The following is a 14,258-nucleotide window of genomic DNA, read 5'->3' as shown; positions in this document are numbered from 1 at the left end:
ACCTGCATAGATGTGAGCCAGGTCTAGACAGTGTCCCCATCCGTATTATCATTTTGGTGACAACTTAAAATTTTGGATTTTTTTCTAACTTTCAGTCCTGGCGACAATGTTTACAAACAGAGGGATAACAGAGGCAATGGGGACAGAGTCATTACTGCAAAACTGACAGTATTACTAATCTTTACCTATTCTAAACAAAACAAAATAAAAAATATATGCTGGCACCCTTGGGCTTGCAATAAGCAGGTCAACCAGATGATTGAAATAAATGCTGGGATACAAATTATAGCTATTAGAAAGTGTATTCTTGCTTCAGTACCTATTGAGTCACTAACCTGAAACAGGTGTAGCGCTGGTAGATTTACAATCTACCACAGATTAGGTAAATTTAATAAATTGTGCGTTAGGAAGGTTAAAAGTTCGCCTCTGTTCCAGCTTGACTGACGTTGTGTGTGCTTCCGTGCTGACCTGTGGGTGTCGCTGTTACCATTAGTCAGTGTTGGAAGGGCAACGTGTCAAAGTGTATAGATGCTCCTCTGTCTCAGAGACAAGCTCAGTGGAGGTGGTCCTCCGAGTTGCATTCTGGGAAGGGGGTATTTATGGGACAGACGCCATGTTCTAAGGTAATTTTGCAGCCACCTGCTGGCCCTCCTGGCCGACAGGTATGCGTTAAGGAGCTACCTCGTGGCCCTCTGATCCGGAGGCCCACGATGCTACGGCGCAGGGGTGGGTCCAGAGGCTTGTCTGGGGCCTACCACCGTGGCCGAGGAATGGTCCTGAGCTGTCGGTCCTGTGTGACGAAGCTGGACAGCTGAGGAGATCCCAGGGGAGGACCCGTCTTGGAGAGATCACGCAGCGTGCTGGTCTATAGAGGGGCCTGGTGACTCGGTTGCAGGACGTATCCAAAAGAAGTAACCATACAGCATAGTGTCGCCGGTTCGGCTTAAAGGTTCAGGCACTGTGACTGACTGTTCACTGCAGAAGATCTGATACATCCTGTGGCAGGGGATCGTGCAGATATACCCCCCCAAGTAAGTCTGTGGCAGAGACTTTAGATTTGTGCTGCGTACTGGCTGCTAGACCGGTGAGAGAGGCCTATCCAGACGAGCAAAGAGTGCATCCCATGAGGGGAACGCATTCCACATAATTATCTGAATTCTACCGGGACATTTGTCGCTAAGATCTTGTAAGAAGATGTTTGAGTTTCTCCTTTTCCATCTCTTTCCTGCTACTTCCTAAAGTTTGACTGCTCAATAAAGCATTGAAAACGTACTTCAGTGTTGGTGCGTGTGTCATCCAGAAGTAAACTCAACGGAACCCCTAGACCCGGTGCCGGTGAAACAGAGGGAAGCAAAGTGAAGGTAACAGACCCATTTAAACCAGCAGCTCCACCGTGAGTTAGTGCTACACAGGCATGCACAAAGTGAAGTCTGGACTGATCCCCACTGTCTAAAATGCCCTCTCCAGGTCTTGACAGTTCTGACACATGAACCTTTAACCACTTAACCTCTGGAAGATACCCCCCTTCATGACCAGGCCATTTTTTGCGATATGGCACTGCGTTACTTTTAGACCCCTTTCACACTGAGGCAGTTTTCAGGCAAAAATTACCTCCCATTCATTACAATGGGTGCTTTCACACCCGGGTGGTGCGCTTGCGGGACGCTTGGAAAAAGTCCTGCAAGCAGCATCTTTGGGGCGGTTTGGGAGCGCTCCCAAAATGCCCCTGCCCACAGCAATTCTGAAGCGCCTGAAAAGCGCTTCTGAGGCACTGCAATATGGGAGTTTTTTTGGGGTTAAAAGCACCCCGATATCGGCTGAAAAGTGGCGCAAAACGAGCGGCACTTTACCGCTAATGGCCAGCGCTTTCAGTGTGAAAGCAGCCTAATTGACAATTGTGCAGTCATGTGACGCTGTACCCAAACAAAATTTGTGTCCTTTTTTCACATCAATAGAGCTTTCTTTTGGGGGTATTTGTTCACCTCTGTGTTTTTTATTTCTTGCGGTATAAACAAAAAAAACGACAATTATATTTTTTAACTTTTTGCTATAAAACATATCCAATAAAATTTTTTTAAAAATTGAATTCTTTGATTCATTTAGGCCAATATGTATTTTGCTACATGTTTTTGGTAAAAAAATCCTAATAAGCGTATATCGATTGGTTTGCGCAAAAGTTATAGCGTCTACAAATGGATACAGGAATTTTTATTTATTTATTTTTTAGTAGTAATGGTGGCGATCAGTGACTTATAGCGGGACTGAGATATTGCGGCGGACATTCGGATGCTAACTGACACTTTTGACACTTTTTAATAACCAGTGACACTAATACAGGGTTACATTTTCTTCCAAGTGCCGGACTACCGAGGACCCTTGGATCTGGGCAGCCCCTACATTGAGGGGAATCATCTGCACGCCATACACCATCCTCCTTTGCCCCCCCCTCCCCCTAACTCCTGGAATTGTTTTGGGGTTTGTTACTCATAGAGGGGGGTGTTCTCACATCTTCACCCTGTCTGCTCCTGCTCGTGACCTGAGATCAGCTGTTCTTCCTCCCCCCTCCGACACACAGTATTGCAGAGGGGGTAGAAGATGGAAGGTATGTGTTTGGCTGCACTTCATATGTTTTTTTATATGCCGCTTTCTAGACTGTCCTACTTGATAATTACATCTCTATGAATGTGCGGCAGGATACAGGATTGTTACAAAACATACCTACCTAAGGAATTGGTTTTCCATATGACTTTTGATCTTTTCAGTTCCCAGTGATTTTCCATCCAATCTTTCCGGAGTGGCAGGATCTACATAGGTCTTACTTCACATGCTATTCCCCTATTTTTTCATCCAGCATTGTTCTTGCAATTTGTTTAATTAATTGACAACTAGTTGTCCCTTGTATGTTTCTACACTGTTCCCAGCAGTGGGTTCAGCAGGTGGTTGCATATCATTTACATATGGGGATACTTGGCATGTATGTAGAGGGTACCAGGTGGTGAATCTGTTTCTTTGCACTATGTCACTTTTTTAGTGGTGGAGGTTAGTTTGATCATTTATAGCGTGGGTAGAAAATGTTTTATTATCCAATCATAAAATAAATTGTTCCTGTTTATATTTATAGCCAGTGTGTTCCTCCTTGATTGATCCTGTCTCTTGACCCTCTGGTCCTTTTTCTTTCACTGTACTAATGACACTGGCTGGGAAGGGGTTAAACATCTAGGTCAATCAAAGGGTTAAATGTGTGCCTAGCCAGGGTTTTAGTGTAAACAATGTGGTGCTTTCACTACGGCAAGTCATATATTGTATTCCCTGCTATGCGGGGAAAGAAAATCCACTGCTTCCCCATGGACAGGACAGGGCTCTGCCTTGTTTACACAGGCAGGGCTCTGTCCTGTGTAAATTCCGGCCGATCGGCGGATGCTGGCAGTAACCCATTGGCCAGCACCTGCTGATCGACATCTGCTGTTTAATCACAGCACGGCCGGGTCACCTGTGGCACGCGTGCTCGTCCCCTACTCGGAAGTACTAGATCACGTACCTAATACATGATCTGGTGCAGCAGAGATGCCTTGCTGCCGTATATCTGTGTTTACAGTCGGCAAGTGGTTAAATACAAAGTCTGGGATCACACATTTTTATTTCTGTCCTCAAAGCAACCCTTTACTTTTAAATTTGAATTAAAACAAAAACCATGCTTATTATATTGAAATGAGATTTTGTCATTCCGACATGCATACATTAATTTAATTTATTTTCATTGACTTTCAGAATTGTATTATGCCTTACACTAATCGATGTGGAAATCTATCGTTGAACAATAGCGTGGATACAAAGAATAAGTACAGTACTGCCAGATGTGTCCTTATTGTCCTTATGGATCTGGGTGGTGGAGGATAATAACATTACTTAATCATCTAATATAGCATTTGAACTGGCAACACAGGCAAATGTAACATTTTTCTCAGATGAACAACCTTTTCTTTTGAAATGTCATCGAGGCTTCACCCGGACTGCGGCAGGGTAATTCTTTATGCATCTGCCCAAACTGAAAAGGTTACTTGTGAGCCTTCAAGATGACTCTTGAGCTGATGGCAGAGTTAAGGGCTGAACCCCCTGAAAGAATAGTTCTCTACTAGTTGCTAGGTGATAAGCCAGAGATTTCAAACTGCCTTGGTAGAAGTTATCTCTAATTGACAGCTGTTTACCCTAAGGGTCTAATTCCAACCTTGAGACTGGAGTATAATAAGAAGGCAGCTTTTCTTCACCCTTGTGTCCATGCCCTCACCATGAGATTACTGCGGCCTTGTATTCCTACCCCTTTCAGTGTGCTTCTTGTCATAGAGCAGAGAGGGATCTGAGGCCTGCTGTGTATTGTGAAGCTATAGTTTACATCCATCTCCGTCTCATTCCTACCACCTGAATAAACGCATGCTAACCTCTCAGGTTTCTTCATTTTTTAAGCATGGTGAAATCACATTTGGGTCTCTCTAATTGTCTCGACAAGTATTGCCCCTTGAGGATTTTTTTTTTCTCCTGCTGCTGAAACTGTTAAATTTCCAAGAGAAAATTTGTGTTTTTGTTGTCCACCGTTTGTTAACCACTTCAGCCCCAGAAGAATTTACCCCCTTCCTGGCCAGAGCACTTTTTGCGATACGGCACTGGGTCGCTTTAACTGACAAATGCGCGGTCATGCGACGTTGCACCCAGCCAAAAATGACGCCCTTTTTTTCTCCCACAAATAGAGATTTCTTTTGGTGGTATTTGATCACCTCTGCGGTTTTTATTCTTTGCGCTTTAAACAAAAAAAGAGCGACAATTTTAAAAAAATGCTATATTTTTTACTTTTTGCTATAAAAAATATCGCAAAATAATCTATAAAAATACAATTTTTTTCCTCAGTTTAGGTCGATATGTATTCTTCTACATATTTTTGGTAAAAAAACATTGCAATAAGCGTACATTGATTGGTTTGCGCAAAGATCTAAATCTAAAGATAGATTTATGACATTTTTATTATTATTTTTTTTTTATTGGTAATGTCGGCGATCTGCAATTTTTATCATTACTGCAACATTATGGCGGACACATCGAACACTTTTGACACTATTTTGGGACCATTGTCATTTATACAGCGATCTGTGCTATAAAAATACACTGATTACTGTATAAATGACACTGGCAGGGAAGGGGTTAAACACTAGGGGGCAATCAAGGGGTTAAGTGTGTCCTAGGGAGTGATTCTAACTGTGGAGGGGATGGGCTACCTAAGACATGACAGCGATCACTAATCCCAATGACAGGGAGCAGTAGATCTTTGTCTTGCCACTAGGCAGAACGGGGAAATGCCTTGTTTACATATGCATCTCCCCGTTCTGCCGCTCCGTGACACAATCGCGGTGAACAGTGGGTGTGGCCAAATTGCTCTTGCTGACATCATCACCCTGCCACCCAGTAATGTCAAACCTGCCCCCAGACAGCCACCCCCAGCTCCCAGACAGCAACAGATTTTTGTATGACTATCTTGGTTACTTGGAGAGCCACAGCATGGTCTGAATAATGTGTCCGTGTTTCAGTCCGCCTGAAACCCGGACACATGATCCAAAACCCAGATTGTCCGTGGAGAATCCCGGACAGGTGGCAACTCTACCCCTGGAAGGTTTACCCCCCTTCATGACCAGACCATTTTATGTGATACGGCACTGCGTTAGTTCAACTGACAATTACGCGTTCATGCAATAAAATGATTGTCTTTTTTCCGCCCACAAATAGAGCTTTCTTTTGGTGGTAATTGATCACCTCTGCGGTTTTTATTTTTTGCGCTGTAAACAAAAAAAAGACCGACAATTTTAAAAAAAACAATATTTTGTACTTTCTGCTATAAAACTCATTCAGTAAAAAAAATTTAAAAAATCGGATTTCTTCATCAATTTAGGCCCATATGTATTCGCTACATATTTGTGGTTAAAAAAAATCCCAATAGGGGCGCATGCGTGGCGCGATGCGGGACGGACGTGATTGCTGAGAGCTCCATCTGACCGGGATCCGGACACTCACTAACCAACTACCTCCTCAGCCTGGAACAGTCTCTGCAAAAGGAGAGGATTCCCAAAATGGCGCTGGCTCGCAGGCTGCCTCAAACAGCTCCACGCCGACACATCCGCGGCCTACAACAGAATGTGTGTACACTCCCCTGTCTAAAGCAGACTTAGATGCCAGTCTCTCGGCCATATATGAGGCGTTAGCTGACAAGATACAGCTTGAACTTCATAAATCTACTAATGCCTTAACACAGGAGATTGCTAATATAGGTAGCCGGACAGATATACTGGAGACTAAGCATGATGAACTCTCCCTTGCACACAGTGATCTCAGGAGAGACTATGAAACAATTGCAGACAGCTTTTCTTTTATGCAGGCACATGTGGAGGATTTGGACAATCGAAATCGCAGAAATAACATTAGAGTGCATGGTATCCCTGAATCTACCATTGAGCTCTTCTCTGCAGTGTCAAAGGTTTTCCACATGCTTTTGCCAGACAAGCCAATGTCAGCCTTTACATGTGACAGGATTCACAGAGCACTTCGACCCAAACCACCTTCTGATAAACCCCCACACGATATAATATTGTGCATGAAGGACTTTCTCATTAAAGAGGATATCATGAGAGCATCCAGAAATACACCAAACATTGAGCTGGATGGTATTAGATTGCAAATCTACCCTGACATCTCCCCAGCTACCCTTGACCGTAGACGCAGGATGAAAGAAGTCACTACAATCCTTCAGACAAACAGAATCAAATATCACTGGGGTTTCCCATTCAAATTGTCGGTGATGCACAATGGCACCACATACACGGTGTATAACATCATTGAAGGGAAAAACCTACTTATCAAGTTGGGCTTGCTACAACCAGAACCCCCGAACCATCTCCCTGCAACACTCCGTTCATCCCCTATTTGGTCTACCCCCTCTTCTCGCCGTAATCAAAGAGACCAAAGAAGATGGTGTCAATCCTCCCAAGATCAAGCCTAGGAGTTTTTTTCCAGCTCTTTCGCCACATGCTCTGAATCTAAATGCATGGCAGCAAACTCTAAAAGAAAAGTTCCTGTTGTTTTTTTCTCTTTTTTTTTTGCTTTACTCTAGTTTACCTGACTGATGTTACAATAAACGTTCATGTTAACACCTCTCATAGCAACAAAACTAATCCAAATGGAGGGACCTCCTTTTTTTTTTTTTTCTCTCTTTTTTTTTTTTTAAGAAGAAGAAAGGAGCAGGGGGAAAAGGAAAGGGGCATGTTAGTTTTATTGACCTTTTATACATTTGCCTTAATTGCCTTTCTGCAACATAAGAACCCACGGACCCAACTCATAACACATGAGGGTCTATCACTCCTTTTTCAAACTACAATACAATACTGAGCCTAACTTTCCCTTCCAGATGGTATCTCAACCCATTACAGCATAAAGCTGGCTCATTATATCAAACCCCCCCCCCCTTTTTTTTTTTGTGCTGCTCCCTGTTCTCTACCTCGTCTCTCCTGAGTGATTATTATAGACTTGGAGGTTATTAAAGCTTTAAACTCACATGTTTGCATTTTGCTATACATTTTAGTTTTTTGGTTACCCTTGAGGTTATGTTTAAAATGTTATTCCAACTTTGCACCTTGTTGACTGATAAACAATTTTTACCTAGCACATCCGCCGTCGTTGGTTTGACCCCATACTCTCATCCACAGCCTGGTGTGGTCCCTGCCTTGGTATTGGTGCTGCGGCAGGCCTGGTTTGTGAGTTTAGGACTTTTTTGTCCTTCTTTAAATCTTGTAAGGTCAGATGACACTGTGTCCTCTGGCCCCCTTATGGTACATTGCAAATTAAATTTTTTTTGCCCTTCTGGCATTGTTTCTAAGTATAGCATTCTCTGGAAGATTCTACCCTTATCCTTTTACAGGTCTACTCAAAAGGAGATTCAAATTATTACAATACAGTTGTTTTCTTGCTCTATGTTATAGCCTTAAACTATTTTGCACATCTCTAATCCACATTGGTAGGCTTGGTACTGGTGATAGCTTGTTATACCCTACTATATGTACAATCTTAGCTCAATTCCTATATAGGTTCTCATCTAGCCCAGTCAAAATAAATTGCCCATATACTTCCATCAAAAATGTGTTTTAAGATCTTTACACACAATATCCAAGGATCTAACTCCCCACACAAACGCAAAAAAAGCCTTCACACACTATAAAAGACTAGGTGCAGACATTATCCTCCTTCAGGAAACCCATTTTTCTTCAGAAAATCACTCGCACTATTTTGACAAAACTTATAACCAATATTACTATACTACATTCTCTAATAAATCTAGGGGGTAGCGATTTTTATCTACAACTCTATCATATTTGAAATACAACTCATCTATAAAGATGTAGAGAGCCATTACATTATACTGAAAGGCACAATGAATAAACGCTCACTCACAATCGCCTCCATATATGCCCCCAATAGGGATGAGCTTCGTGTTCGAGTCGAACCCATGTTCGACTCGAACATCGGCTGTTCGATCGTTCGCCGAATTGCGAACGATATGGGCCGTTCGCGCCAAATTCGTGTGGCGCGTCACGGCCCATAATTCACTGCGGCATTGCAGTGCATTGCTTGCTGATGATTGGCCAAGCATGCACTATGACCCGCATGCTTGGCCAATCACAGCGCCGCCTCAACAGAGAGCCATAATTGGCCAAAGCCAAGGAGGCTTTGGCCAATTATGGCTCAGGGGATTTAGTACACGCCCCACACTATATAAGGCCGCCTGCACGGCGGCCCTGTGCAGTGTGTTCCGGTGTGCTTAGAGAGAGAGAGAGACAGTGTCATTTCATTTGAGTTAGCTAGATTAGGCAGGACAGTCAGTCAGTTAGCTGCACTTAAAGTGTATTGTGTATATATATGCATCCCAGGTGTTGCATATATATATATATATATACACTGTATTCAGTTTAGCTAGATCCGTTCCTGTTATCTTCTAGACTATTTACATTTAGTGCAGTGCGTCCTGCTCACAGTGTTCAGCTAGATCCGTTCCTGTTATATTCCTACTGACAGGCAGGCTTGTCTTGTTACAGTATTTTGAAGAAAATTACTGGTGTTCTTTTGATCCTATTAGTACCACAGTCAGGCAGCTAGACTATTTACATTTAGTGCAGTGCGTCCTGCTCACAGTGTTCAGCTAGATCCGTTCCTGTTATCTTCTTACTGACAGGCAGGCTTGTCTTGTTACAGTATTTTAAAGAAAATTACTGGTGTTCTTTTGATCCTATTAGTACCACAGTCAGGCAGCTAGACTATTTACAGTTAGTGCGGTGCGTCCTGCCCACAGTGTTCTGCTAAACCTACAAGTAAGTGGGGTACGTCCTGCTCACAGTGTTCAGCTAAACCTACAAGTTAGTGGGGTGCGTCCACCTCACAGTGTTCAGCTAAACCTACAAGCTAGTGGGGTGCGTCCTGCTCACAGTGTTCAGCTAGATCCGTTTCTGTTATCTTCTTACTAACAGGCAGGCTTGTCTTGTTACAGTAAATACAGCTACCTGAAGAAAATTGCTGGTGTTCTTTTGATCCTATTAGTACCACAGTCAGGCAGCTAGACTATTTACAGTTAGTGCAGTGCGTCCTGCTCACAGTGTTCTGCTAAACCTACAAGTTAGTGGGGTGCGTCCTGCTCACAGTGTTCAGCTAAACCTACAAGTTAGTGGGGTGCGTCCACCTCACAGTGTTCAGCTAAACCTACAAGCTAGTGGGGTGCGTCCTGCTCACAGTGTTCAGCTAGATCCGTTTCTGTTATCTTCTTACTGACAGGCAGGCTTGTCTTGTTACAGTAAATACAGCTACCTGAAGAAAATTGCTGGTGTTCTTTTGATCCTATTAGTACCACAGTCAGGCAGCTAGACTATTTACAGTTAGTGCAGTGCGTCCTGCTCACAGTGTTCTGCTGTTCAGAGTATATAGGGCCTGGTGGCCCCACACCTTTCCTTATTTTAATTTGGGTGCGGGGTTCCCCTTAATATCCATACAAGACCCAAAGGGCCTGGTAATGGACTGGGGGGTACCCATGCCGTTTGTCTCACTGATTTTCATCCATATTGCCAGGACCCGACATTACATTAAACCCACAAGCAGTTTTAAATGAGATTTTTTCCTTTAAAAATGACATTTGGTGCAGGGACTGTTCTAAACACGGGTCACTTTACAGGCATACTATAGACACCCCTCAGGTACGATATTTAAAGGAATATTTCACTTTTTTTTTTTTTACTTTAAGCATCATTAAAATCACTGCTCCCGAAAAAACGGCCGTTTTTAAAAGTTTTTTTTGCATTGATACATGTCCCCTGGGGTAGGACCCGGGTCCCCAAACCCTTTTTAGGACAATACCATGCAAATTAGCCTTTAAAATTAGCACTTTTGATTTTGAACGTTCGAGTCCCATAGACGTCAATGGGGTTCTAACGCTCGTGCGAACTTTCGGTCCGTTCGCAGGTTCTGGTGCAAACCGAACCGGGGGGTGTTCGGCTCATCCCTAGCCCCAATGATGCTCAAACATCATTCTTCAAGAAATTCTTTGAAACTCTAGACCACCTTAGCTCCCCTCATATGGTACTAGGAGGATACTTTAATTTAGCCGCACACCATTCCTTAGACAGAAGCAAAGTTGCCCTCACTTTGAAAGCCTTCTCCAAATCAATTAATCGCTCACTCAGCAAATTCCAACTAATTGACTCCTGGAGAGCTCATAACATTGGTGTGAAAGCTTTTACCCACTACTCTCACCCACATGATTGTTATGCCAGACTTGATTACATCTTCAGTACTCCCATTCTATTGGCAAACTCCTTGAGAGCTCAAATCCACCCCTGTCCATGGTCCGACCATGACATGGTTGCATTTGAAATTTCTCATGTTGGTCTTGCCCCTACCCCATTCAACTGGTGTCTGAATGACTCTCTCCTATCAGATCCATCCACACTCCAAGACATAACCACACATATTGAAGACTACTTCAGAAATAACTCAACCGACGACATCTCCTCTACCTCACTCTGGTCAGCGCATAAAGCAGTCCTTAGGGGACATCTGATTAGTATAGCAGCTGCCAAAAATAAAACTAAACTCACTGAAATTAAGAGCCTTACCAGGGACCTGGACCTTTTATACAACAAGTTGAACCAATCACCTTCCCCTGAAATTACAAAACAAATTCAATCTAAACGTCAGGCCCTAGATACAATTCTATTAGCAAACACCAAAAAATCCCAAATTTCTGTTACATGGCAATTCTACCCCTGCCATGTTTGCAAAAAAACTTAACCAAGAACATAAACCCCCCATATATACAAGCTGTGAAACCAATCAGGTAACCTGGTTACTCACCCCAGAGAAGTCCTAGACATCTTCTCTTCTTTCTATAAAAACCTTCTCTCGGGTCCCCAAACTCAACCCCATCACACCTCAATTGATTGGCTTGACAATCTACATCTCCCTACTCTGAACGAACAGGCTTCCACTCTCAATGATCCCTGCACTGATCAAGAAATCATTAATATAATTAAATCTCTGAAAACATCAACAACACCTGACCCAGATGGTTTCATTACATCATACTACAAGACATTTGCGCCCCTATTAGTAACCAGACTAACCAAGCTATTTAACCATATTCTTATGGGTGGCCAGTTTCCTGAAGATATGCTCCTAGCAAATTTATCCTTTATTCCTAAACCTCTTAAAGACCACACTCTCCCTCAAAATTTTCACCCCATCTCAGTCCTCAATAATGATTTGAAAATCTTTGGCAGACTTTTAGCAGACAGGTTGGCGGCAGTTATCACCTCTCTTATCCATATAGACCAAACGGGTTTTATACCCGGTAGACAAATTACTGATAACATCAGACTTGTCGCAAATATAGTACAGGATGGCCTTCTCTTCTCCCGCCCGGTCTGCCTTCTCAGCCTTGACATACACAAGGCATTTGACAGTGTAAACTGGTCATACCTTAACAAATTACTCCCTAAATTTGGCATTACAGACAAATTTATCCATGGATTTAACGCCCTGTACCACCTCCCTCAAAACAGAATCAAAATCCCAGGCTATAACTCAGACTTCTTTTCCCTAAGTAGAGGTACGAGACAGGGCTGCCCCCTCTCCCCGCTATTATTTGTGTTAGCAATAGAACCCCTAGCACATGCCATAAGAAATAATTCAGACATCACAGGCTATAACAAAGGTCCAAATTAATTCAAATTAAGTCTATACGCTGATGACGCTTTATTATTCCTTATTAATCCTCTCACATTCATACCCAACCATATAGCGGAACTTTTCGTACCCTATCAAGTTTAGGTATTAATATTAATAAATGTTCGGCCCTTCCTATCAATCTTTCCCCTAACCTGACCACCAATCTACAACAAAACTTCGACTTTATATGGTGCTCCAAATCATTTAGATATCTTGGTGTCCACATTACATCCCATCACAAGTTACTATATAAAACTAATTACACCTCTCTTTTCTCACACATTAGTTTCTCTACTTAAAATATGAGATCTCTGTATTCACACAAGACGTTCCCTTCCTTTCCTGCTCTACAATGCAAATACAACCTCCCCTCCTCCAAACTCACAAACTACCTCCAAATCAAAAACTTCTATACAGAACACTACTCGTTAGTCATCCAATCCCAAACGACCCTATTTGAGCACATCTGCATAAATTCCTCGAGAGACAAAGGCTTGATTTCTTTACTTTATAGATATCTCAATAATATCACGATACCTGAAAAATCTAGCTCAATGTTACACTGGGAAACTGATCTGGACAGTCCTATCCCAATCGAGACTTGGAACACTATGACAGATAATCTTCGCATGTGTAATATAGCAGCTTCTTTTAGAGAGTCTCCAATGAAACTATTCTCCAGACTGTATTTCACACCCTTGAAGATCCCCATGCTTAAGGGGCTGTACTGAACCCGGCACATATCTTCATATTTTTTGGAGCTGTAAGCACCTGGAACCGGTGTGGGTGGGCTGCCGCTAGTAAAACGGATTTAGTTGCAAAAAAGAAAATCAACCTTTCACCACAAATATGCTTACTTTATACAACAATTCCTGATATATCACCTTCCTGTCTTAGACTGATTCACTCTCAATTTAGTTCTATCCAGTGGATGATAGCACTCAATTGGAAATTCAAAAACTTACCTTGGCCTCAGGTCCTGTCTAGGATGGATATGCTGAAAATATCTGAGAGAATCTACCACACACTACATGACAGTATGCATACTTATAACAAAAAATGGATTTACTGGATTTGATAATTAAACTCCACACTATTATGTTTTGCCTACCCCGTACATACTCTCAGATGTTTTTTTCCAATAATCCCATTACATTACCATGGAATTAAATTTTACTTCTACCCAGCTTCACGGTCTATGAAGTTTTGTTATATTCTTTCTCTCTTAACTGGCTATATATGTTTGTGCTTTAAATTTTAGACTTGCACCAGTAGGTGAGACTACCAGATTGAATGTTTTGATCAATTATTATATATATATTTTTTACTGTATTTGGTTGCATAAATATGTATGGCCGCCATATAACTGTAGTATATTTATCTGTTGTTTATATAGTTCAAAAGAACCAATGATGCCGATCTATGCCCTGATGAAGCAATTAGTTTTTTGCAAAACATGTTGGCTGACAGACACGAATGAAATTTGAACACAATACTGGATGGTCATACTTGTGTATATATATTTATATCTGTCTTGTATACTCTTCTTTTTTATTGCAATCAAATAAAAATTATATTTTAACTATCTCACTCGTTGATATCTACTGGAAAATAGACTTATTATCTCTCTACAAAAATCCCAGTTTCTTGAAAGAATCTCAACTTTCGTGGTATATGTTATACACCCGTAAAATATCTAAATAATACTGTATACTGTTTCTAATGTACACTTTTGTATATTCAAAAGATATTGTCCTCATTGCTCTGTTATCAATTCTTGAATCTTCCAAATAAAACTTTTGTAAACAAACAAAAAAAAAATCCCAATAAGTGTATATTGATTGAAGTTATAGTGGGACTACAATATTGCAACTGACAAATTGGACACCTAACTGACACTTTTGACACTTTTTTGGGGACCAGTGAAACTAATACATTGATCAGTGCTAAAAAATATGCAC

This window comes from Aquarana catesbeiana, linkage group LG04 (genome assembly GCF_042186555.1).
Source record: "Aquarana catesbeiana isolate 2022-GZ linkage group LG04, ASM4218655v1, whole genome shotgun sequence".
Taxonomy (NCBI): domain Eukaryota; kingdom Metazoa; phylum Chordata; class Amphibia; order Anura; family Ranidae; genus Aquarana; species Aquarana catesbeiana.
This window is presented reverse-complemented; position numbering follows the sequence as displayed.